Source organism: Larus michahellis, chromosome 20 (genome assembly GCF_964199755.1).
Source record: "Larus michahellis chromosome 20, bLarMic1.1, whole genome shotgun sequence".
In the NCBI taxonomy this organism is placed as follows: Eukaryota; Metazoa; Chordata; class Aves; order Charadriiformes; family Laridae; genus Larus; species Larus michahellis.
Window position 1 is genome coordinate 1712173 of NC_133915.1, and position 23685 is coordinate 1735857.

Below are 23685 nucleotides of genomic sequence, written 5' to 3' on the forward strand. Positions count from 1 at the left end.
AAGCAGTTCCCAAAGAGCTTTAGAACAAGGCATAGTTTTCCCTGCTGGCTCTTTTGGTCGTGGGACCAGTCTCCAGACATATGGACATTTTTGTGCCTGGCGAGGCGCCAAGTGGGAAAGGGTGGTTTTGAGGCTGAAGGCAGCAGGAAAGCCTGTAGCCCGCAGGTCTGTGGGGCCACACCAGCGGTTCCCAAATGAGCTTTACAACAAGGCATAGTTTTCCCTGCTGGCTCTTTGGGCGTGGGACCAGTCTCCAGACATATGGCCATTTTTGTGCCTGGCGTGGCGCCAAGAGGGAAAGGGTAGTTTTGAAGCTGAAGGCGCCAGAAAGGCCTGCAGCCCCAAGGTCTGTGGGCATATGCAAGCGGTTCCCAAAGAGCATTAGAATACGGCATTGTTTTCCCTGCTGGCTCTTTGGGCGTGGGACCAATCTCCAGACATATCGCCATTTTTCTGCCTGGCGTGGCGCCAATTGGGAAAGGGTGGTTTTGAGGCTGAAGGCAGCAGGAAAGCCTGCAGCCCCCAGGTCTGTTGGGCCACGCCAGGGGTTCCCAAAGAGCTTTAGAACAAGCCACAGTTTTCCCTGCTGGCTCTTTGGGTGTGGGACCAGTCTGCAGAGATATGTAGATTTTGGATGCTGGCTCCTCGCCAAGTGGGAAAGGGTGGTTTTGAGGCTGAAGGCAGCAGGAAAGCCTGCAGCCCCCAGGTCTGTTGGGCCACGCCAGGGGTTCCCAAAGAGCTTTAGAACAAGCCACAGTTTTCCCTGCTAGCTCTTTGGGCGTGGGACCCATCTCCAGACATATGGCCATTTTTGTGCCTGGCGCGGCGCCAAGTGGGAAAGGGTGGTTTTGAGGCTGAAGGCAGCAGGAAAGCCTGCAGCCCCCAGGTGTGTGGGGCTACGCAAGCGGTTCCCAAAGAGCTTTAGAACAAGGCATATTTTTCCCTGCTGGCTCTTTGGGCGTGGGAACAATCTCCAGACATATGGCCATTTTTGTTCCTGGCACGGCACCAAGTGGGAAAGGGTGGTTTTGAGGCTGAAGGCAGCAGGAAAGCCTGCAGCCCCCAGGTGTGTGGGGCTACGCAAGCGGTTCCCAAAGAGCTTTAGAATACGACATTGTTTTCCCTGCTGGCTCTTTGGGCGTGGGACCAATCTCCAGACATATCGCCATTTTTCTGCCTGGCGTGGCGCCAAGTGGGAAAGGGTGGTTTTGAGGCTGAAGGCAGCAGGAAAGCCTGCAGCCCCCAGGTGTGTGGGGCTACGCAAGCGGTTCCCAAAGAGCTTTACAACAAGGCATAGTTTTCCCTGCTGGCTGTTTGGGCGTGGGACCCATCTCCAGACATATGGCCATTTTTGTGCCTGGCGCGGCGCCAAGTGGGAAAGGGTGGTTTTGAGGCTGAAAGCGCCAGAAAAGCCTGCAGACCCCAGGTGTGTGGGGCTACGCAAGCGGTTCCCAAAGAGCTTTAGAACAAGGCATAGTTTTCCCTGCTGGCTCTTTGGGCGTGGGAACAATCTCCAGACATATGGCCATTTTTGTTCCTGGCACGGCACCAAGTGGGAAAGGGTGGTTTTGAGGCTGAAGGCAGCAGGAAAGCCTGCAGCCCGCAGGTGTGTGGGGCTACGCAAGCGGTTCCCAAAGAGCTTTAGAACAAGGCATAGTTTTCCCTGCTGGCTCTTTGGGCGTGGGACCCATCTCCAGACATATGGCCATTTTTGTGCCTGGAGCGACGTCAAGTGGGAAAGGGTGGTTTTGAGGCTGAAGGCAGCAGGAAGGCCTGCAGCCCCCAGGTCTGTGGGGCTACGCAAGCGGTTCCCAAAGAGCTTTAGAACAAGGCATGGTTTTCCCTGCTGGCTCTTTCGGCGTGGGACCCATCACCAGACATATGGCCATTTTTGTGCCTGGCGTGGAGCCAAGTGGGAAAGGGTGGGTTTGAGGCTGAAGGCAGCAGGAAAGCCTGCAGCCCCCAGGTGTGTGGGGCTACGCAAGCGGTTCCCAAAGAGCTTTAGAACAAGGCATAGTTTTCCCTGCTGGCTCTTTGGGCGTGGGACCAGTCTCCAGACATATGGCCATTTTTGTGCCTGGCGCGGCGCCAAGTGGGAAAGGGTGGTTTTGAGGCTGAAGGCAGCAGGAAAGCCTGCAGCCCCAAGGTCTGTTGGGCTACGCAAGCGGTTCCCAAAGAGCTTTAGAACAAGGCATAGTTTTCCCTGCTGGCTCTTTGGGCATGGGACCAATCTCCAGACATAAGGCCATTTTTGTGCCTGCAGCGACGCCAAGTGGGACAGGGCTTTTTTGAGGCTGAAGGCAGCAGGAAAGCCTGCAGCCCCCAGGTGTGTGGGGCTACGCAAGCGGTTCCCAAAGAGCTTTAGAACAAGGCACAGTTTTCCCTGCTGGCTCTTTGGGCATGGGACCCATCACCAGACATATGGCCATTTTTGTGCCTGGCGTGGAGCCAAGTGGGAAAGGGTGGTTTTGAGGCTGAAGGCAGCAGGAAAGCCTGCAGCCCCCAGGTGTGTGGGCTACGCAAGCAGTTCCCAAAGATCTTTAGAAGAAGGCCTAGTTTTCCCTGCTGGCTCTTTGGGCGTGGGACCAACCTCCAGACATATGGCCATTTTTGTGCCTGGCGTGGCACCAAGTGGGAAAGGGTGGATTTGAGGCTGAAGGCAGCAGGAAAGCCTGCAGCCCCCAGGTCTGTGGGCCACGCAAGCAGTTCCCAAAGAGCTTTAGAAGAAGGCCTAGTTTTCCCTGCTGGCTCTTTGGGCATGGGACCGACCTCCACACATATGGCCATTTTTGTGCCTGGCGTGGCGCCAAGTGGGAAAGGGTAGTTTTGAAGCTGAAGGCGCCAGAAAGGCCTGCAGCCCCCAGGTCTGTGGGGCTATACAAGCGGTTCCCAAAGAGCTTTAGAAGAAGGCATAGTTTTCCCTGCTGGCTCTTTGGGCGTGGGACCAGTCTGCAGAGATATGCAGATTTTGGATGCTGGCTCCGCGCCAAGTGGGAAAGGGTGGTTTTGAGGCTGAAGGCAGCAGGAAAGCCTGCAGCCCCCAGGTGTGTGGGGCTACGCAAGCAGTTCCCAAAGAGCTTTAGAACAAGGCATAGTTTTCCCTGCTGGCTCTTTTGGTCGTGGGACCAGTCTCCAGACATATGGACATTTTTGTGCCTGGCGAGGCACCAAGTGGGAAAGGGTGGTTTTGAGGCTGAAGGCAGCAGGAAAGCCTGTAGCCCGCAGGTCTGTGGGGCCACACCAGCGGTTCCCAAATGAGCTTTAGAACAAGGCATAGTTTTCCCTGCTGGCTCTTTGGGCGTGGGACCAGTCTCCAGACATATGGCCATTTTTGTGCCTGGCGTGGCGCCAAGTGGGAAAGGGTAGTTTTGAAGCTGAAGGCGCCAGAAAGGCCTGCAGCCCCAAGGTCTGTGGGCATATGCAAGCGGTTCCCAAAGAGCATTAGAATACGGCACTGTTTTCACTGCTGGCTCTTTGGGCGTGGGACCAATCTCCAGACATATCGCCATTTTTCTGCCTGGCGTGGCGCCAAGTGGGAAAGGGTGGTTTTGAGGCTGAAGGCAGCAGGAAAGCCTGCAGCCCCCAGGTCTGTTGGGCCACGCCAGGGGTTCCCAAAGAGCTTTAGAACAAGCCACAGTTTTCCCTGCTGGCTCTTTGGGTGTGGGACCAGTCTGCAGAGATATGTAGATTTTGGATGCTGGCTCCTCGCCAAGTGGGAAAGGGTGGTTTTGAGGCTGAAGGCAGCAGGAAAGCCTGCAGCCCGCAGGTCTGTGGGGCTACGCAAGCGGTTCCCAAATGAGCTTTAGAACAAGGCATAGTTTTCCCTGCTGGCTCTTTGGGCGTGGGACCCATCTCCAGACATATGGCCATTTTTGTGCCTGGCGCGGCGCCAAGTGGGAAAGGGTGGTTTTGAGGCTGAAGGCAGCAGGAAAGCCTGCAGCCCCCAGGTCTGTGGGGCTACGCAAGCGGTTCCCAAAGAGCTTTAGAATACGACATTGTTTTCCCTGCTGGCTCTTTGGGCGTGGGACCAATCTCCAGACATATCGCCATTTTTCTGCCTGGCGTGGCGCCAAGTGGGAAAGGGTGGTTTTGAGGCTGAAGGCAGCAGGAAAGCCTGCAGCCCCCAGGTCTGTGGGGCCACGCCAGGGGTTCCCAAAGAGCTTTAGAACAAGCCACAGTTTTCCCTGCTGGCTCTTTGGGCGTGGGACCAATCTTCAGACATATGGCCATTTTTGTGCCTGACGCGGCGCCAAGTAGGAAAGGGTGGTTTTGAGTTTGAAGGCAGCAGGAAAGCCTGCAGCCCGCAGGTGTGTGGGGCTACGCAAGCGGTTCCCAAAGAGCTTTAGAACAAGGCATAGTTTTCCCTGCTGGCTCTTTGGGCGTGGGACCAACCTCCAGACATATTGCCATTTTTGTGCCTGGCGTGGCACCAAGTGGGAAAGGGTGGTTTTGAGGCTGAAGGCAGCAGGAAAGCCTGCAGACCCCAGGTCTCTGGGCCACGCAAGCAGTTCCCAAAGAGCTTTAGAAGAAGGCATAGCTTTCCCTGCTGGCTCTTTGGGCGTGGGACCAGTCTGCAGAGATGTGTAGATTTTGGATGCTGGCTCCGCGCCAAGTGGGAAAGGGTGGTTTTGAAGCTGAAGGCAGCAGGAAAGCCTGCAGCATCCAGGTCTGTGGGGCTACGCAAGCGGTTCCCAAAGAGCTTTAGAAGAAGGTATAGTTTTCCCTCCTGGCTGTTTGGGCGTGGCACCAATCTCCAGACATATGGCCATTTTTGTGCCTGACGCGGCGCCAAGTAGGAAAGGGTGGTTTTGAGTTTGAAGGCAGCAGGAAAGCCTGCAGCCCCCAGGTGTGTGGGCTACGCAAGCGGTTCCCAAAGAGCTTTAGAAGAAGGCCTAGTTTTCCCTGCTGGCTCTTTGGGCGTGGGACCAGTCTGCAGAGATGTGTAGATTTTGGATGCTGGCTCCGCGCCAAGTGGGAAAGGGTGGTTTTGAGGCTGAAGGCAGCAGGAAAGCCTGCAGCATCCATGTCTGTGGGGCTACGCAAGCAGTTCCCAAAGAGCTTTAGAACAAGGCATAGTTTTCCCTGCTGGCTCTTTTGGTCGTGGGACCAGTCTCGAGACATATTGCCATTTTTGTGCCTGGCGAGGCACCAAGTGGGAAAGGGTGGTTTTGAGGCTGAAGGCAGCAGGAAAGCCTGCAGCCCCCAGGTCTGTGGGGCTACGCAAGTGGTTCCCAAAGAGCTTTAGAACAAGGCATATTTTTCCCTCCTGGCTCTTTGTGCGTTGGACCAATCTCCAGACATATGGCCATTTTTGTGCCTGGCGCGGCGCCAAGTGGGAAAGGGTGGTTTTGAGGCTGAAGGCAGCAGGAAAGCCTGCAGCCCCCAGGTCTGTGGGGCTACGCAAGCGGTTCCCAAAGAGCTTTAGAACAAGGCATAGTTTTCCCTCCTGGCTCTTTAGGCGTGGGACCAACCTCCACACATATGGCCATTTTTGGGCCTGGCGCGGCGCCAAGTGGGAAAGGGTGGTTTTGAGGCTGAAGGCAGGAGGAAAGCCTGCAGCCCCCAGGTCTGTGGGGCTACGCAAGCGGTTCCCAAAGAGCTTTAGAACAAGGCATAGTTTTCCCTGCTGGCTCTTTGGGCGTGGGACCAATCTGCAGACATATGGCCATTTTTGTGCCTGGCGTGGCGCCAACTTGGAAAGGGTGGTTTTGAGGCTGAAGGCAGCAGGAAAGCCTGCAGCCCCCAGGTCTGTGGGGCTACGCAAGCGGTTCCGAAACAGCTTTAGAAGAAGCCACAGTTTTCCCTGCTGGCTTTTTGGGCGTGGGACCAGTCTCCAGACAACTGTAGATTATGGAGGCTGGGGCCGCTCCAAGTGGGAAAGAGTGGTTTTGAGGCTGAAGGCAGCAGGAAAGCCTGCAGCCCCCAGGTGTGTGGGGCTACGAAGCCGTTCCGAAAGAGCTTTAGAACCAGGCCTAGTTTTCCCTGCTGACTCTTTGGGCGTGGGACCAATCTCCAGACATATGGCCAAGTTAATGCCTGGCGCGGCGCCAAGTGGGAAAGGGTGGTTTTGAGGCTGAAGGCAGCAGGAAAGCCTGCAGTCCCCCGATCTGTGGGGCTACGTAAGCAGTTCCCAAAGAGCTTTAGAACAAGGCATAGTTTTCCCTGCTGGCTCTTTGGGCGTGGGACCAGTCTCCAGACATATGGCTATTTTTGGGCCTCTCGTGGCGCCATGTGGGAAATGGTGGTTTTGAGGCTGAAGGCAGCAGGAAAGCCTGCAGCCCCCAGGTCTGTGGGGCTACGCAAGCGGTTCCCAAAGAGCTTTAGAACAAGGCATAGTTTTCCCTGCTGGCTCTTTGGGCGTGGGACCAATCTCCAGCCATATGGCCATTTTTGTGCCTGGCGCTGCACCAAGTGGGAAAGGGTGGTTTTGAGGCTGAAGGCAGCAGGAAAGCCTGCAGCCCCCAGGTCTGTGGAGCCACACCAGCGGTTGCCAAAGAGCTTTAGAACAAGGCCTAGTTTTCCCTGCTGGCTCTTTGGGCGTGGGACCAACCACCAGACATATGGCCATTTTTGTGCCTGGCGCGGCGCCAAGTGGGAAAGGGTGGTTTTGAAGCTGAAGGCAGCAGGAAAGCCTGCAGCCCCCAGGTCTGTGGGGCCACACCAGCGGTTGCCAAAGAGCTTTAGAACAAGGCATAGTTTTCCCTGCTGGCTCTTTGGGCGTGGGACCAGTCTCCAGACATATGGCCATTTTTGTGCCTGGCGCTGCACCAAGTGGGAAAGGGTGGTTTTGAGGCTGAAGGCAGCAGGAAAGCCTGCAGCCCGCAGGTCTGTGGGGCCACACCAGCGGTTGCCAAAGAGCTTTAGAACAAGGCATAGTTTTCCCTGCTGGCTCTTTGGGCGTGGGACCAATCTCCAGACATATGGCCATTTTTGTGCCTGGCGTGGCACCAAGTGGGAAAGGGTGGTTTTGAGGCTGAAGGCAGCAGGAAAGCCTGCAGCCCCCATGTCTGTGGGGCTACGCAAGTGGTACCCAAACAGCTTTAGAACAAGCCACAGTTTTCCCTCCTGGTTCTTTCGGTGTGGGACCAATCTCCAGACATATGGCCAAGTTAGTGCCTGGCGCGGCGCCAAGTGGGAAAGGGTGGTTTTGAGGCTGAAGGCAGCAGGAAAGCCTGCAGACCCCAGGTCTGTGGGGCTACGCAAGCGGTTCCCAAAGAGCTTTAGAACAAGGCCTAGTTTTCCCTCCTGGCTCTTTGGGCATGGGACCAGTCTGCAGAGATATGTAGATTTTGGATGCTGGCTCCGCGCCAAGTGGGAAAGTGTGGTTTTGAGGCTGAAGGCAGCAGGAAAGCCTGCAGCCCCCAGGTCTGTGGGCCACGCAAGCGGTTCCCAAAGAGCTTTAGAAGAAGGCCTAGTTTTCCCTGCTGGCTCTTTGGGCGTGGGACCAACCTCCAGACATATGGCCATTTTTGTGTCTGGCGTGGCGCCAAGTAGGAAAGGGTGGTTTTGAGGCTGAAGGCAGCAGGAAAGCCTGCAGCCCCCAGGTCTGTGGGGCTACGCAAGCGGTTCCCAAACAGCTTTAGAACAAGCCACAGTTTTCCCTCCTGCTTCTTTGGGGGTGGGACCAGTCTGCAGACAACTGTAGATTATGGAGGCTGGGGCCGCTCCAAGTGGGAAAGAGTGGTTTTGAGGCTGAAGGCAGCAGGAAAGCCTGCAGCTCCCAGGTGTGTGGGGCTACGAAGCCGTTCCCAAAGAGCTTTAGAACCAGGCCTAGTTTTCCCTGCTGGCTCTTTGGGCGTGGGACCAACCTCCAGACATATGGCCATTTTTGTGCCTGAGGCGGCGCCAAGTGCGAAAGGGTGGTTTTGAGGCTGAAAGCGCCAGAAAAGCCTGCAGCCCCCAGGTGTGTGGGGCTACGCAAGCGGTTCCCAAAGAGCTTCAGAACAAGGCCTAGTTTTCCCTGCTGGCTCTTTGGGCGTGGGACCAATCTCCAGACATATGGCCATTTTTCTGCCTGGCGTGGCGCCATGTGGGAAAGGGTGGTTTTGAGGCTGAAGGCAGCAGGAAAGCCTGCAGCCCCCAGGTCTGTGGGGCCACGCCAGGGGTTCCCAAAGAGCTTTAGAACAAGCCACAGTTTTCCCTGCTGGCTCTATGGGTGTGGGACCAGTCTGCAGAGATATGTAGGTTTTGGATGCTGGCTCCGCGCCAAGTGGGAAAGGGTGGTTTTGAGGCTGAAGGCAGCAGGAAAGCCTGCAGCCCGCAGGTCTGTGGGGCTACGCAAGCGGTTCCCAAAGAGCTTTAGAACAAGGCATAGTTTTCCCTGCTGGCTCTTTGGGCGTGGGACCAATCTCCAGACATATGGCCATTTTTGTGCCTGGCACGGCGCCAAGTGGGAAAGGGTGGTTTTGAGGCTGAAGGCAGCAGGAAAGCCTGCAGCCCCCAGGTCTGTGGGGCTACGCAAGCGGTTCCCAAACAGCTTTAGAACAAGCCACAGTTTTCCCTGCTGGCTCTTTGGGTGTGGGACCAGTCTACAGAGATATGTAGATTTTGGATGCTGGCACCGCGCCAAGTGGGAAAGAATGGTTTTGAGGCTGAAGGCAGCAGGAAAGCCTGCAGCCCCCAGGTCTGTGGGGCTACGCAAGCGGTTCCCAAAGAGCTTTAGAACAAGGCATAGTTTTCCCTTCTGGCTCTTTGGGCGTGGGACCAATCTCCAGACATATGGCCATTTTTGTGCCTGGCGCTGCACCAAGTGGGAAAGGGTGGTTTTGAGGCTGAAGGCAGCAGGAAAGCCTGCAGCCCCCAGGTCTGTGCGACTACGCAAGCGGTTCCCAAAGAGCTTTAGAACAAGGCATAGTTTTCCCTGCTGGCTCTTTGGACATGGGACCAATCTCCAGACATATGGCCATTTTTTTGCCTCGCGCGGCGCCAAGCGAGAAAGGGTGGTTTTGAGGCTGAAGGCAGCAGGAAAGCCTGCAGCCCCCAGGTGTGTGGGGCTACGCAAGCGGTTCCCAAAGAGCTTTAGAACAAGGCATATTTTTTCCTGCTGACTCTTTGGGCGTTGGACCAATCTCGAGACATATAGCGATTTTTGTGCCTGGCGTGGCGCCAAGTGGGAAAGTGTGGTTTTGAGGCTGAAGGCGCTAGGAAAGACTGTAGCCCCCACGTCTGTAGGGTTACACAAGCGGTTCCCAAAGACCTTTAGAACAAGGCATAGTTTTCCCTGCTGGCTCGTTGGGCGTGGGACCCATCTCCAGACATATGGCCATTTTTTTGCCTGGCGCGGTGCCAAGTGGGAAAGGGTGGTTTTGAGGCTGAAGGCAGCAGGAAAGCCTGCAGCCCTCAGGTCTGTGGGGCTACGCAAGCAGTTCCCAAAGAGCTTTAGAACAAGGCAGAGTTTTCCCTGCTGGCTCTTTGGGCGGGGAACCCATCTCCAGACATATGGCCATTTTTATGCCTGGTGCGGAGCCAAGTGGGAAAGGCTGGTGTCGAGGCTGAAGGCAGCAGGAAAGCCTGAAGGTCCAGGTCTGTGGGGCTACGCAAGCGGTTCCTAACGAGCTTTAGAACAAGGCATAGTTTTCCCTGCTGGCTCTTTTGGTGTGGGAATAATCTGCAGACATATTGCCATTTTTGTGCCTGGCGAGGCACCAAGTGGGAAAGGGTGGTTTTGAGGCTGAAGGCAGGAGGAAAGCCTGCAGCCCCCAGGTCTGTGGGGCTACGCAAGCGGTTCCCAAACAGCTTTAGAACAAGCCACAGTTTTCCCTGCTGGCTCTTTGGGCGTGGGACCAGTCTGCAGAGATATGTAGATTTTGGATGCTGGCACCGCGCCAAGTGGGAAAGGGTGGTTTTGAGGCTGAAGGCAGCAGGAAAGCCTGCAGACCCCAGGTGTGTGGGGCTACGCAAGCGGTTCCCAAAGAGCTTTAGAACAAGGCATAGTTTTCCCTGCTGGCTCTTTGGGCGTGGGACCAGTCTCCAGACATATGGCCATTTTTGGGCCTGGCTCGGCGCCAAGTGGGAAAGTGTGGTTTTGAGGCTGAAGGCAGCAGGAAAGCCTGCAGCCCCCAGGTGTGTGGAGCTACGCAAGCGGTTCCCAAAGAGCTTTAGAACAAGGCATAGTTTTCCCTGCTGGCTCTTTGGGTGTGGGACCAGTCTGCAGAGATATGTAGATTTTGGATGCTGGCTCGGCGCCAAGTGGGAAAGGGTGGTTTTGAGGCTGAAGGCAGCAGGAAAGCCTGCAGCCCCCAGGTCTGTAGGGCTACGCAAGCAGTTCCCAAAGAGCTTTAGAAGAAGGCATAGTTTTCCCTGCTGGTTCTTTTGGTGTGGGAATAATCTTCAGACATATTGCCATTTTTGTGCCTGGCGAGGCACCAAATGGGAAAGGGTGGTTTTGAGGCTGAAGGCAGCAGGAAAGCCTGCAGCCCCCAGGTGTGTGGAGCTACGCAAGCGGTTCCCAAAGAGCTTTAGAAGAAGGCATAGTTTTCCCTGCTGGCTCTTTGGGCGTGGGACCAGTCTCCAGACATATGGCCATTTTTGTGCCTGGCGCTGCACCAAGTCGGAAAGGGTGGTTTTGAGGCTGAAGGCAGCAGGAAAGCCTGCAGCCCCCAGGTCTGTGGGGCTACGCAAGCGGTTCCCAAACAGCTTTAGAACAAGCCACAGTTTTCCCTGCTGGCTCTTTGGGCGTGGGACCAGTCTCCAGAGAACTGTAGATTATGGAGGCTGGGGCCGCTCCAAGTGGGATAGAGTGGTTTTGAGGCTGAAGGCAGCAGGAAAGCCTGCAGCCCCCAGGTGTGTGGGGCTACGAAGCCGTTCCGAAAGAGCTTTAGAACGAGGCCTAGTTTTCCCTGCTGACTCTTTGGGCGTGGGACCAATCTCCAGACATATGGCCAAGTTAGTGCCTGGCGCGGCGCCAAGTGGGAAAGGATGGTTTTGAGGCTGAAGGCAGCAGGAAAGCCTGCAGCCCCCAGATCTGTGGGGCTACGCAAGCGGTTCCCAAAGAGCTTTAGAACAAGGCATAGTTTTCCCTGCTGGTTCTTTTGGTGTGGGAATAATCTCCAGACATATTGCCATTTTTGTGCCTGGCGCGGCGCCAAGTGGGAAAGGGTAGTTTTGAAGCTGAAGGCGCCAGAAAGGCCATCAGCCCCAAGGTCTGTGGCCATATGCAAGCGGTTCCCAAAGAGCTTTAGAATACGGCATTGTTTTCCCTGCTGGCTCTTTGGGCGTGGGACCAATCTCCAGACATATGGCCATTTTTCTGCCTGGCGTGGCGCCAAGTGGGAAAGGGTGGTTTTGAGGCTGAAGGCAGCAGGAAAGCCTGCAGCTCCCAGGTCTGTGGGGCCACACAAGCAGCTCCCAAAGAGCATTAGAACAAGGCATAGTTTTCCCTGCTGGCTCTTTGGTCGTGGGACCCATCTCCAGACATATGGCCATTTTTGGGCCTGTCGTGGCGCCATGTGGGAAAGGGTGGTTTTGAGGCTGAAGGCAGCAGGAAAGCCTGCAGCCCCCAGGTCTGTGGGGCCACACAAGCAGCTTCCAAAGAGCATTAGAACAAGGCATAGTTTTCCCTGCTGGCTCTTTGGGTGTGGGACCCATCTCCAGACATATGGCCATTTTTGTGCCTGGCGCTGCACCAAGTGGGAAAGGGTGGTTTTGAGGCTGAAGGCAGCAGGAAAGCCTGCAGCCACCAGGTCTGTGGGGCCACACCAGCGGTTGCCAAAGAGCTTTAGCACAAGGCATAGTTTTCCCTGCTGGCTCTTTGGGCGTGGGACCCATCTCCAGACATATGGCCATTTTTGTGCCTGGCGCTGCACCAAGTGGGAAAGGGTGGTTTTGAGGCTGAAGGCAGCAGGAAAGCCTGCAGCCCCCAGGTCTGTGGGGCCACACCAGCGGTTGCCAAAGAGCTTTAGAAGAAGGCATAGTTTTCCCTGCTGGCTCTTTGGGCGTGGGACCAATCTGCAGACATATGGCCATTTTTGTGCCTGGCACGGCGCCAAGTGGGAAAGGGTGGTTTTGAGGCTGAAGGCAGCAGGAAAGCCTGCAGCCCCCAGGTCTGTGGGGCTACGCAAGCGGTTCCCAAACAGCTTTAGAACAAGCCACAGTTTTCCCTCCTGGCTCTTTGGGCGTGGGACCAGTCTCCAGACAACTGTAGATTATGGAGGCTGGGGCCGCGCCAAGAGGGAAAGAGTGGTTTTGAGGCTGAAGGCAGCAGGAAAGCCTGCAGACCCCAGGTGTGTGGGGCTACGCAAGCGGTTCCCAAAGAGCTTTAGAAGAAGGCATAGTTTTCCCTGCTGGCTCTTTGGGCGTGGGACCAGTCTCCAGACATATTGCCATTTTTGGGCCTGGCGCTGCACCAAGTGGGAAAGGGTGGTTTTGAGGCTGAAGGCAGCAGGAAAGCCTGCAGCCCCCAGGTCTGTGGGGCCACACCAGCGGTTGCCAAAGAGCTTTAGAAGAAGGCATAGTTTTCCCTGCTGGCTCTTTGGGCATGGGACCAATCTGCAGACATATGGCCATTTTTGTGCCTGGCGTGGCGCCAAGTGGGAAAGGGTGGTTTTGAGGCTGAAGGCAGCAGGAAAGCCTGCAGCCCCCAGGTGTGTGCGGCTACGCAAGCGGTTCCCAAAGAGCTTTAGAACAAGGCATAGTTTTCCCTGCTGGCTCTTTGGGTGTGGGACCAGTCTGCAGAGATATGTAGATTTTGGATGCTGGCTCCGCGCCAAGTGGGAAAGGGTGGTTTTGAGGCTGAAGGCAGCAGGAAAGCCTGCAGCCCCCAGGTCTGTAGGGCTACGCAAGCAGTTCCCAAAGAGCTTTAGAAGAAGGCATAGTTTCCCCTGCTGGCTCTTTGGTCGTGGGACCAGTCTCCAGACATATGGCCATTTTTGGGCCTGGCGCTGCACCAAGTGGGAAAGGGTGGTTTTGAGGCTGAAGGCAGCAGGAAAGCCTGCAGCCCCCAGGTCTGTGGGGCCACGCCAGGGGTTCCCAAAGAGCTTTAGAACAAGCCACAGTTTTCCCTGCTGGCTCTATGGGTGTGGGACCAGTCTGCAGAGATATGTAGGTTTTGGATGCTGGCTCCGCGCCAAGTGGGAAAGAATGGTTTTGAGGCTGAAGGCAGCAGGAAAGCCTGCAGCCCGCAGGTCTGTGGGGCTACGCAAGCGGTTCCCAAAGAGCTTTAGAACAAGGCATATTTTTCCCTTCTGGCTCTTTGGGCGTGGGACCAATCTCCAGACATATTGCCATTTTTGTGCCTGGCGCTGCACCAAGTGGGAAAGGGTGGTTTTGAGGCTGAAGGCAGCAGGAAAGCCTGCAGCCCTCAGGTCTGTGGGGCTACGCAAGCAGTTCCCAAAGAGCTTTAGAACAAGGCATAGTTTTCCCTGCTGGTTCTTTTGGTGTGGGAATAATCTTCAGACATATTGCCATTTTTGTGCCTGGCGAGGCACCAAATGGGAAAGGGTGGTTTTGAGGCTGAAGGCAGCAGGAAAGCCTGCAGCCCCCAGGTGTGTGGGGCTACGCAAGCGGTTCCCAAAGAGCTTTAGAACAAGGCAGAGTTTTCCCTGCTGGCTCTTTGGGCGTGGGACCAATCTGCAGACATATGGCCATTTTTGTGCCTGGCACGGCGCCAAGTGGGAAAGGGTGGTTTTGAGGCTGAAGGCAGCAGGAAAGCCTGCAGCCCCCAGGTGTGTGGGGCTACGCAAGCGGTTCCCAAACAGCTTTAGAACAAGCCACAGTTTTCCCTCCTGGCTCTTTGGGCGTGGGACCAGTCTCCAGACAACTGTAGATTATGGAGGCTGGGGCCGCGCCAAGAGGGAAAGAGTGGTTTTGAGGCTGAAGGCAGCAGGAAAGCCTGCAGACCCCAGGTGTGTGGGGCTACGCAAGCGGTTCCCAAAGAGCTTTAGAAGAAGGCATAGTTTTCCCTGCTGGCTCTTTGGGCGTGGGACCAGTCTCCAGACATATGGCCATTTTTGGGCCTGGCGCTGCACCAAGTGGGAAAGGGTGGTTTTGAGGCTGAAGGCAGCAGGAAAGCCTGCAGCCCCCAGGTCTGTGGGGCCACACCAGCGGTTGCCAAAGAGCTTTAGAAGAAGGCATAGTTTTCCCTGCTGGCTCTTTGGGCATGGGACCAATCTGCAGACATATGGCCATTTTTGTGCCTGGCGTGGCGCCAAGTGGGAAAGGGTGGTTTTGAGGCTGAAGGCAGCAGGAAAGCCTGCAGCCCCCAGGTGTGTGGGGCTACGCAAGCGGTTCCCAAAGAGCTTTAGAACAAGGCATAGTTTTCCCTGCTGGCTCTTTGGGCGTGGGACCAGTCTCCAGACATATTGCCATTTTTGTGCCTGGCGAGGCACCAAGTGGGAAAGGGTGGTTTTGAGGCTGAAGGCAGCAGGAAAGCCTGCAGCCCCCAGGTGTGTGGGGCTACGCAAGCGGTTCCCAAAGAGCTTTAGAACAAGGCATAGTTTTCCCTGCTGGCTCTTTGGGCGTGGGACCAGTCTCCAGACATATGGCCATTTTTGGGCCTCTCGTGGCGCCATGTGGGAAAGGGTGGTTTTGAGGCTGAAGGCAGCAGGAAAGCCTGCAGCCCGCAGGTCTGTGGGGCTACGCAAGCGGTTCCCAAAGAGCTTTAGAACAAGGCATAGTTTTCCCTGCTGGCTCTTTGGGCGTGGGACCAATCTCCAGCCATATGGCCATTTTTGGGCCTGGCGCTGCACCAAGTGGGAAAGGGTGGTTTTGAGGCTGAAGGCAGCAGGAAAGCCTGCAGCCCCCAGGTCTGTGGAGCCACACCAGCGGTTGCCAAAGAGCTTTAGAAGAAAGCATAATTTTCCCTGCTGGCTCTTTGGGCGTGGGACCAATGTCCAGACATATGGCCATTTTTCTGCCTGGCGTGGCGCCAAGTGGGAAAGGGTGGTTTTGAGGCTGAAGGCGCCAGAAAGGCCTTCAGCCCCAAGGTCTGTGGCCATATGCAAGCGGTTCCCAAAGAGCTTTAGAATACGGCATTGTTTTCCCTGCTGGCTCTTTGGGCGTGGGACCCATCTCCAGACATATGGCCATTTTTCTGCCTGGCGTGGCGCCAAGTGGGAAAGGGTGGTTTTGAGGCTGAAGGCAGCAGGAAAGCCTGCAGCCCCCAGGTCTGTGGGGCTACGCAAGCGGTTCCCAAAGAGCTTTAGAACAAGGCATAGTTTTCCCTGCTGGCTCTTTGGGCGTGGGACCAACCTCCAGACATATGGCCATTTTTGTGCCTGGCGCGGCGCCAAGTGGGAAAGGGTAGTTTTGAAGCTGAAGGCGCCAGAAAGGCCTTCAGCCCCAAGGTCTGTGGCCATATGCAAGCGGTTCCCAAAGAGCTTTAGAATACGGCATTGTTTTCCCTGCTGGCTCTTTGGGCGTGGGACCAATCTCCAGACATATGGCCATTTTTCTGCCTGGCGTGGCGCCAAGTGGGAAAGGGTGGTTTTGAGGCTGAAGGCAGCAGGAAAGCCTGCAGCTCCCAGGTCTGTGGGGCCACACAAGCAGCTCCCAAAGAGCATTAGAACAAGGCATAGTTTTCCCTCCTGGCTCTTTGGTCGTGGGACCCATCTCCAGACATATGGCCATTTTTGGGCCTGTCATGGCGCCATGTGGGAAAGGGTGGTTTTGAGGCTGAAGGCAGCAGGAAAGCCTGCAGCCCCCAGGTCTGTGGGGCCACACAAGCAGCTTCCAAAGAGCATTAGAACAAGGCATAGTTTTCCCTGCTGGCTCTTTGGGTGTGGGACCCATCACCAGACATATGGCCATTTTTGTGCCTGGCGCTGCACCAAGTGGGAAAGGGTGGTTTTGAGGCTGAAGGCAGCAGGAAAGCCTGCAGCCCCCAGGTCTGTGGGGCCACACCAGCAGTTGCCAAAGAGCTTTAGAAGAAGGCATAGTTTTCCCTGCTGGCTCTTTGGGCGTGGGACCAATCTGCAGACATATGGCCATTTTTGTGCCTGGCACGGCGCCAAGTGGGAAAGGGTGGTTTTGAGGCTGAAGGCAGCAGGAAAGCCTGCAGCCCCCAGGTCTGTGGGGCTACGCAAGCGGTTCCCAAACAGCTTTAGAACAAGCCACAGTTTTCCCTCCTGGCTCTTTGGGCGTGGGACCAGTCTCCAGACAACTGTAGATTATGGAGGCTGGGGCCGCGCCAAGAGGGAAAGAGTGGTTTTGAGGCTGAAGGCAGCAGGAAAGCCTGCAGACCCCAGGTGTGTGGGGCTACGCAAGCGGTTCCCAAAGAGCTTTAGAAGAAGGCATAGTTTTCCCTGCTGGCTCTTTGGGCGTGGGACCAGTCTCCAGACATATGGCCATTTTTGGGCCTGGCGCTGCACCAAGTGGGAAAGGGTGGTTTTGAGGCTGAAGGCAGCAGGAAAGCCTGCAGCCCCCAGGTCTGTGGGGCCACACCAGCGGTTGCCAAAGAGCTTTAGAAGAAGGCATAGTTTTCCCTGCTGGCTCTTTGGGCATGGGACCAATCTGCAGACATATGGCCATTTTTGTGCCTGGCGTGGCGCCAAGTGGGAAAGGGTGGTTTTGAGGCTGAAGGCAGCAGGAAAGCCTGCAGCCCCCAGGTGTGTGCGGCTACGCAAGCGGTTCCCAAAGAGCTTTAGAAGAAGGCATAGTTTTCCCTGCTGGCTCTTTTGGTCGTGGGACCAGTCTGCAGAGATATGTAGATTTTGGATGCTGGCTCGGCGCCAAGTGGGAAAGGGTGGTTTTGAGGCTGAAGGCAGCAGGAAAGCCTGCAGCCCCCAGGTGTGTGGGGCTACGCAAGAAGTTCCCAAAGAGCTTTAGAAGAAGGCATAGTTTTCCCTGCTGGCTCTTTGGGCGTGGGACCAGTCTCCAGACATATGGCCATTTTTGGGCCTGGCGCTGCACCAAGTGGGAAAGGGTGGTTTTGAGGCTGAAGGCAGCAGGAAAGCCTGCAGCCCCCAGGTCTGTGGGGCCACGCCAGGGGTTCCCAAAGAGCTTTAGAACAAGCCACAGTTTTCCCTGCTGGCTCTATGGGTGTGGGACCAGTCTGCAGAGATATGTAGGTTTTGGATGCTGGCTCCGCGCCAAGTGGGAAAGGGTGGTTTTGAGGCTGAAGGCAGCAGGAAAGCCTGCAGCCCGCAGGTCTGTGGGGCTACGCAAGCGGTTCCCAAAGAGCTTTAGAACAAGGCATAGTTTTCCCTGCTGGTTGTTTTCGTGTGGGAATAATCTCCAGACATATTGCCATTTTTGTGCCTGTCGTGGCGCCAAGTAGGAAAGGGTGGTTTTGAGGCTGAAGTCAGCAGGAAAGCCTGCAGCCCCCAGATCTGTGGGGCTACGCAAGCGGTTCCCAAAGAGCTTTAGAACAAGGCATAGTTTTCCCTGCTGGCTCTTTGGGCGTAGGACCAATCTCCAGACATATGGCCATTTTTGTGCCTGGAGCGGCGCCAAGTGGGAAAGGGTGGTTTTGAGGCTGAAGGCAGCAGGAAAGCCTGCAGCCCCCAGGTCTGTGGGTCTACGCAAGCGGTTCCCAAACAGCTTTAGAACAAGCCACAGTTTTCCCTGCTGGCTCTTTCGGCGTGGTACCAGTCTACAGAGATATGTAGATTTTGGATGCTGGCACCGCGCCAAGTGGGAAAGAATGGTTTTGAGGCTGAAGGCAGCAGGAAAGCCTGCAGCCCGCAGGTCTGTGGGGCTACGCAAGCGGTTCCCAAAGAGCTTTAGAACAAGGCATAGTTTTCCCTTCTGGCTCTTTGGGCGTGGGACCAATCTCCAGACATATGGCCATTTTTGTGCCTGGCGCTGCACCAAGTGGGAAAGGGTGGTTTTGAGGCTGAAGGCAGCAGGAAAGCCTGCAGCCCCCAGGTGTGTGGGGCTACGCAAGCGGTTCCCAAAGAGCTTTAGAACAAGGCATATTTTTTCCTGCTGACTCTTTGGGCGTTGGACCAATCTCGAGACATATAGCGATTTTTGTGCCTGGCGTGGCGCCAAGTGGGAAAGGGTGGTTTTGAGGCTGAAGGCGCTAGGAAAGCCTGCAGCCCCCACGTCTGTAGGGTTACACAAGCGGTTCCCAAAGACCTTTAGAAGAAGGCATAGTTTTCCCTGCTGGCTCGTTGGGCGTGGGACCCATCTCCAGACATATGGCCATTTTTGTGCCTGGCGCGGTGCCAAGTGGGAAAGGGTGGTTTTGAGGCTGAAGGCAGCAGGAAAGCCTGCAGCCCTCAGGTCTGTGGGGCTACGCAAGCAGTTCCCAAAGAGCTTTAGAACAAGGCATAGTTTTCCCTGCTGGCTCTTTGGGCGGGGAACCCATCTCCAGACATATGGCCATTTTTATGCCTGGTGCGGAGCCAAGTGGGAAAGGCTGGTGTCGAGGCTGAAGGCAGCAGGAAAGCCTGAAGGTCCAGGTCTGTGGGGCTACGCAAGCGGTTCCTAACGAGCTTTAGAACAAGGCATAGTTTTCCCTGCTGGCTCTTTTGGTGTGGGAATAATCTCCAGACATATTGCCATTTTTGTGCCTCGCGAGGCACCAAGTGGGAAAGGGTGGTTTTGAGGCTGAAGGCAGGAGGAAAGCCTGCAGCCCCCAGGTCTGTGGGGCTACGCAAGCGGTTCCCAAACAGCTTTAGAACAAGCCACAGTTTTCCCTGCTGGCTCTTTGGGCGTGGGACCAGTCTGCAGAGATATGTAGATTTTGGATGCTGGCACCGCGCCAAGTGGGAAAGGGTGGTTTTGAGGCTGAAGGCAGCAGGAAAGCCTGCAGACCCCAGGTCTGTGGGGCTACGCAAGCGGTTCCCAAAGAGCTTTAGAAGAAGGCATAGTTTTCCCTGCTGGCTCTTTGGGCGTGGGACCAATCTCCAGACATAGGGCCTTTTTTGGGCCTGGCTCGGCGCCAAGTGGGAAAGGGTGGTTTTGAGGCTGAAGGCAGCAGGAAAGCCTGCAGCCCCCAGGTGTGTGGAGCTACGCAAGCGGTTCCCAAAGAGCTTTAGAAGAAGGCATAGTTTTCCCTGCTGGCTCTTTGGGTGTGGGACCAGTCTGCAGAGATATGTAGATTTTGGATGCTGGCTCGGCGCCAAGTGGGAAAGGGTGGTTTTGAGGCTGAAGGCAGCAGGAAAGCCTGCAGCCCCCAGGTCTGTGGGGCTACGCAAGCAGTTCCCAAAGAGCTTTAGAACAAGGCATAGTTTTCCCTGCTGGTTCTTTTGGTGTGGGAATAATCTTCAGACATATTGCCATTTTTATGCCTGGCGAGGCACCAAATGGGAAAGGGTGGTTTTGAGGCTGAAGGCAGCAGGAAAGCCTGCAGACCCCAGGTGTGTGGGGCTACGCAAGCGGTTCCCAAAGAGCTTTAGAAGAAGGCATAGTTTTCCCTGCTGGCTCTTTGGGCGTGGGACCAGTCTCCAGACATATGGCCATTTTTGTGCCTGGCGTGGGGCCAAGTGGGAAAGGGTGGTTTTGAGGCTGAAGGCAGCAGGAAAGCCTGCAGCCCCCAGGTCTGTGGGGCTACGCAAGCGGTTCCCAAACAGCTTTAGAACAAGCCACAGTTTTCCCTGCTGGCTCTTTGGGCGTGGGACCAGTCTCCAGAGAACTGTAGATTATGGAGGCTGGGGCCGCTCCAAGTGGGATAGAGTGGTTTTGAGGCTGAAGGCAGTAGGAAAGCCTGCAGCCCCCAGGTGTGTGGGGCTACGAAGCCGTTCCGAAAGAGCTTTAGAACCAGGCCTAGTTTTCCCTGCTGACTCTTTGGGCGTGGGACCAATCTCCAGACATATGGCCAAGTTAGTGCCTGGCGCGGCGCCAAGTGGGAAAGGATGGTTTTGAGGCTGAAGGCAGCAGGAAAGCCTGCAGCCCCCAGATCTGTGGGGCTACGCAAGCGGTTCCCAAAGAGCTTTAGAACAAGGCATAGTTTTCCCTGCTGGTTCTTTTGGTGTGGGAATAATCTCCAGACATATTGCCATTTTTGTGCCTGGCGAGGCACCAAGTGGGAAAGGGTGGTTTTGAGGCTGAAGGCAGCAGGAAAGCCTGCAGCCCCCAGGTGTGTGGGGCTACGCAAGCGGTTCCCAAAGAGCTTTAGAACAAGGCATAGTTTTCCCTGCTGGCTCTTTGGGCGTGGGACCAGTCTCCAGACATATGGCCATTTTTGGGCCTGGCGTGGCACCAAGTGGGAAAGGGTGGTTTTGAGGCTGAAGGCAGCAGGAAAGCCTGCAGCCCCCAGGTGTGTGGGGCTACGCAAGCGGTTCCCAAAGAGCTTTAGAACAAGGCATAGTTTTCCCTGCTGGCTCTTTGGGTGTGGGACCAGTCTGCAGAGATATGTAGATTTTGGATGCTGGCTCGGCGCCAAGTGGGAAAGGGTGGTTTTGAGGCTGAAGGCAGCAGGAAAGCCTGCAGCCCCCAGGTCTGTAGGGCTACGCAAGCAGTTCCCAAAGAGCTTTAGAACAAGGCATAGTTTTCCCTGCTGGTTGTTTTGGTGTGGGAATAATCTCCAGACATATGGCCATTTTTGTGCCTGGCGAGGCACCAAGTGGGAAAGGGTGGTTTTGAGGCTGAAGGCAGCAGGAAAGCCTGCAGCCCCCAGGTCTGTGGGGCCACACAAGCAGCTTCCAAAGAGCATTAGAACAAGGCATAGTTTTCCCTGCTGGCTCTTTGGGCGTGGGACCCATCTCCAGACATATGGCCATTTTTGTGCCTGGCGCTGCACCAAGTGGGAAAGGGTGGTTTTGAGGCTGAAGGCAGCAGGAAAGCCTGCAGCCCCCAGGTCTGTGGGGCCACACCAGCGGTTGCCAAAGAGCTTTAGCACAAGGCATAGTTTTCCCTGCTGGCTCTTTGGGCGTGGGACCCATCTCCAGACATATGGCCATTTTTGTGCCTGGCGCTGCACCAAGTGGGAAAGGGTGGTTTTGAGGCTGAAGGCAGCAGGAAAGCCTGCAGCCCCCAGGTCTGTGGGGCCACACCAGCGGTTGCCAAAGAGATTTAGAACAAGGCATAGTTTTCCCTGCTGGCTCTTTGGGCGTGGGACCAATCTGCAGACATATGGCCATTTTTGTGCCTGGCACGGCGCCAAGTGGGAAAGGGTGGTTTTGAGGCTGAAGGCAGCAGGAAAGCCTGCGGCCCCCAGGTCTGTGGGGCCACGCCAGGGGTTCCCAAAGAGCTTTAGAACAAGCCACATTTTTCCCTGCTGGCTCTTTGAGTGTGGGACCAGTCTGCAGAGATATGTAGATTTTGGATGCTGGCTCCGCGCCAAGTGGGAAAGGGTGGTTTTGAGGCTGAACGCAACAGGAAAGCCTGCAGCCCCCAGGTCTGTGGGGCCACACCAGCGGTTGCCAAAGAGCTTTAGCACAAGGCATAGTTTTCCCTGCTGGCTCTTTGGGCGTGGGACCCATCTCCAGACATATGGCCATTTTTGTGCCTGGCGCTGCACCAAGTGGGAAAGGGTGGTTTTGAGGCTGAAGGCAGCAGGAAAGCCTGCAGCCCCCAGGTCTGTGGGGCCACACCAGCGGTTGCCAAAGAGATTTAGAACAAGGCATAGTTTTCCCTGCTGGCTCTTTGGGCGTGGGACCAATCTGCAGACATATGGCCATTTTTGTGCCTGGCACGGCGCCAAGTGGGAAAGGGTGGTTTTGAGGCTGAAGGCAGCAGGAAAGCCTGCGGCCCCCAGGTCTGTGGGGCCACGCCAGGGGTTCCCAAAGAGCTTTAGAACAAGCCACATTTTTCCCTGCTGGCTCTTTGAGTGTGGGACCAGTCTGCAGAGATATGTAGATTTTGGATGCTGGCTCCGCGCCAAGTGGGAAAGGGTGGTTTTGAGGCTGAACGCAACAGGAAAGCCTGCAGCCTCCAGGTCTGTGGGGCTACGCAAGCAGTTCCCAAAGAGCTTTAGAACAAGGCATAGTTTTCCCTGCTGGTTCTTTTAGTGTGGGAATAATCTCCAGACATATTGCCATTTTTGTGCCTGGCGAGGCACCAAGTGGGAAAGGGTGGTTTTGAGGCTGAAGGCAGCAGGAAAGCCTGCAGCCCGCAGGTGTGTGGGGCTACGCAAGCGGTTCCCAAAGAGCTTTAGAACAAGGCATAGTTTTCCCTGCTGGCTCTTCGGGCGTCGGACCAATCTGCACACATATGGCCATTTTTGTGCCTGGCGCAGCGCCAAGTGGGAAAGGGTGGTTTTGAGGCTGAAGGCAGCAGGAAAGCCTGCAGCCCCCAGATCTGTGGGGCTACGCAAGCGGTTCCCAAAGAGCTTTAGAACAAGGCATAGTTTTCCCTGCTGGCTCTATGGGTGTGGGACCAGTCTGCAGAGATATGTAGATTTTGGATGCTGGCTCGGCGCCAAGTGGGAAAGGGTGGTTTTGAGGCTGAAGGCAGCAGGAAAGCCTGCAGCCCCCAGGTCTGTAGGGCTACGCAAGCAGTTCCCAAAGAGCTTTAGAAGAAGGCATATTTTTCCCTGCTGGCTCTTTGGGCGTGGGACCAGTCTCCAGACATATGGCCATTTTTGGGCCTGGCGCTGCACCAAGTGGGAAAGGGTGGTTTTGAGGCTGAAGGCAGCAGGAAAGCCTGCAGCCCCCAGGTCTGTGGGGCTACGAAGCCATTCCGAAAGAGCTTTAGAACCAGGCCTAGTTTTCCCTGCTGACTCTTTGGGCGTGGGACCAATCTCCAGACATATGGCCAAGTTAGTGCCTGGCGCGGCGCCAAGTGGGAAAGGATGGTTTTGAGGCTGAAGGCAGCAGGAAAGCCTGCAGCCCCCAGGTCTGTGGGGCCACACCAGCGGTTGCCAAAGAGCTTTAGAAGAAGGCATAGTTTTCCCTGCTGGCTCTTTGGGCGTGGGACCAATCTGCAGACATATGGCCATTTTTGTGCCTGGCACGGCGCCAAGTGGGAAAGGGTGGTTTTGAGGCTGAAGGCAGCAGGAAAGCCTGCAGCCACCAGGTCTGTGGGGCTACGCAAGCGGTTCCCAAACAGCTTTAGAACAAGCCACAGTTTTCCCTCCTGGCTCTTTGGGCGTGGGACCAGTCTCCAGACAACTGTAGATTATGAAGGCTGGGGCCGCTCCAAGAGGGAAAGAGTGGTTTTGAGGCTGAAGGCAGCAGGAAAGCCTGCGGCCCCCAGGTCTGTGGGGCCACGCCAGGGGTTCCCAAAGAGCTTTAGAACAAGCCACATTTTTCCCTGCTGGCTCTTTGAGTGTGGGACCAGTCTGCAGAGATATGTAGATTTTGGATGCTGGCTCCGCGCCAAGTGGGAAAGGGTGGTTTTGAGGCTGAACGCAACAGGAAAGCCTGCAGCCTCCAGGTCTGTGGGGCTACGCAAGCAGTTCCCAAAGAGCTTTAGAACAAGGCATAGTTTTCCCTGCTGGTTCTTTTAGTGTGGGAATAATCTCCAGACATATTGCCATTTTTGTGCCTGGCGAGGCACCAAGTGGGAAAGGGTGGTTTTGAGGCTGAAGGCAGCAGGAAAGCCTGCAGCCCGCAGGTGTGTGGGGCTACGCAAGCGGTTCCCAAAGAGCTTTAGAACAAGGCATAGTTTTCCCTGCTGGTTCTTTTGGTGTGGGAATAATCTCCAGACATATTGCCATTTTTGTGCCTGGCGAGGCACCAAGTGGGAAAGGGTGGTTTTGAGGCTGAAGGCAGCAGGAAAGCCTGCAGCCCGCAGGTCTCTGGGACTACGCAAGCGGTTCCCAAAGAGCTTTAGAACCAGGCATAGTTTTCCCTGCTGGCTCTTTGGGCGTGGGACCGGTCTCCAGACATATGGCCATTTTTGTGCCTGGGGCGGCGCCAA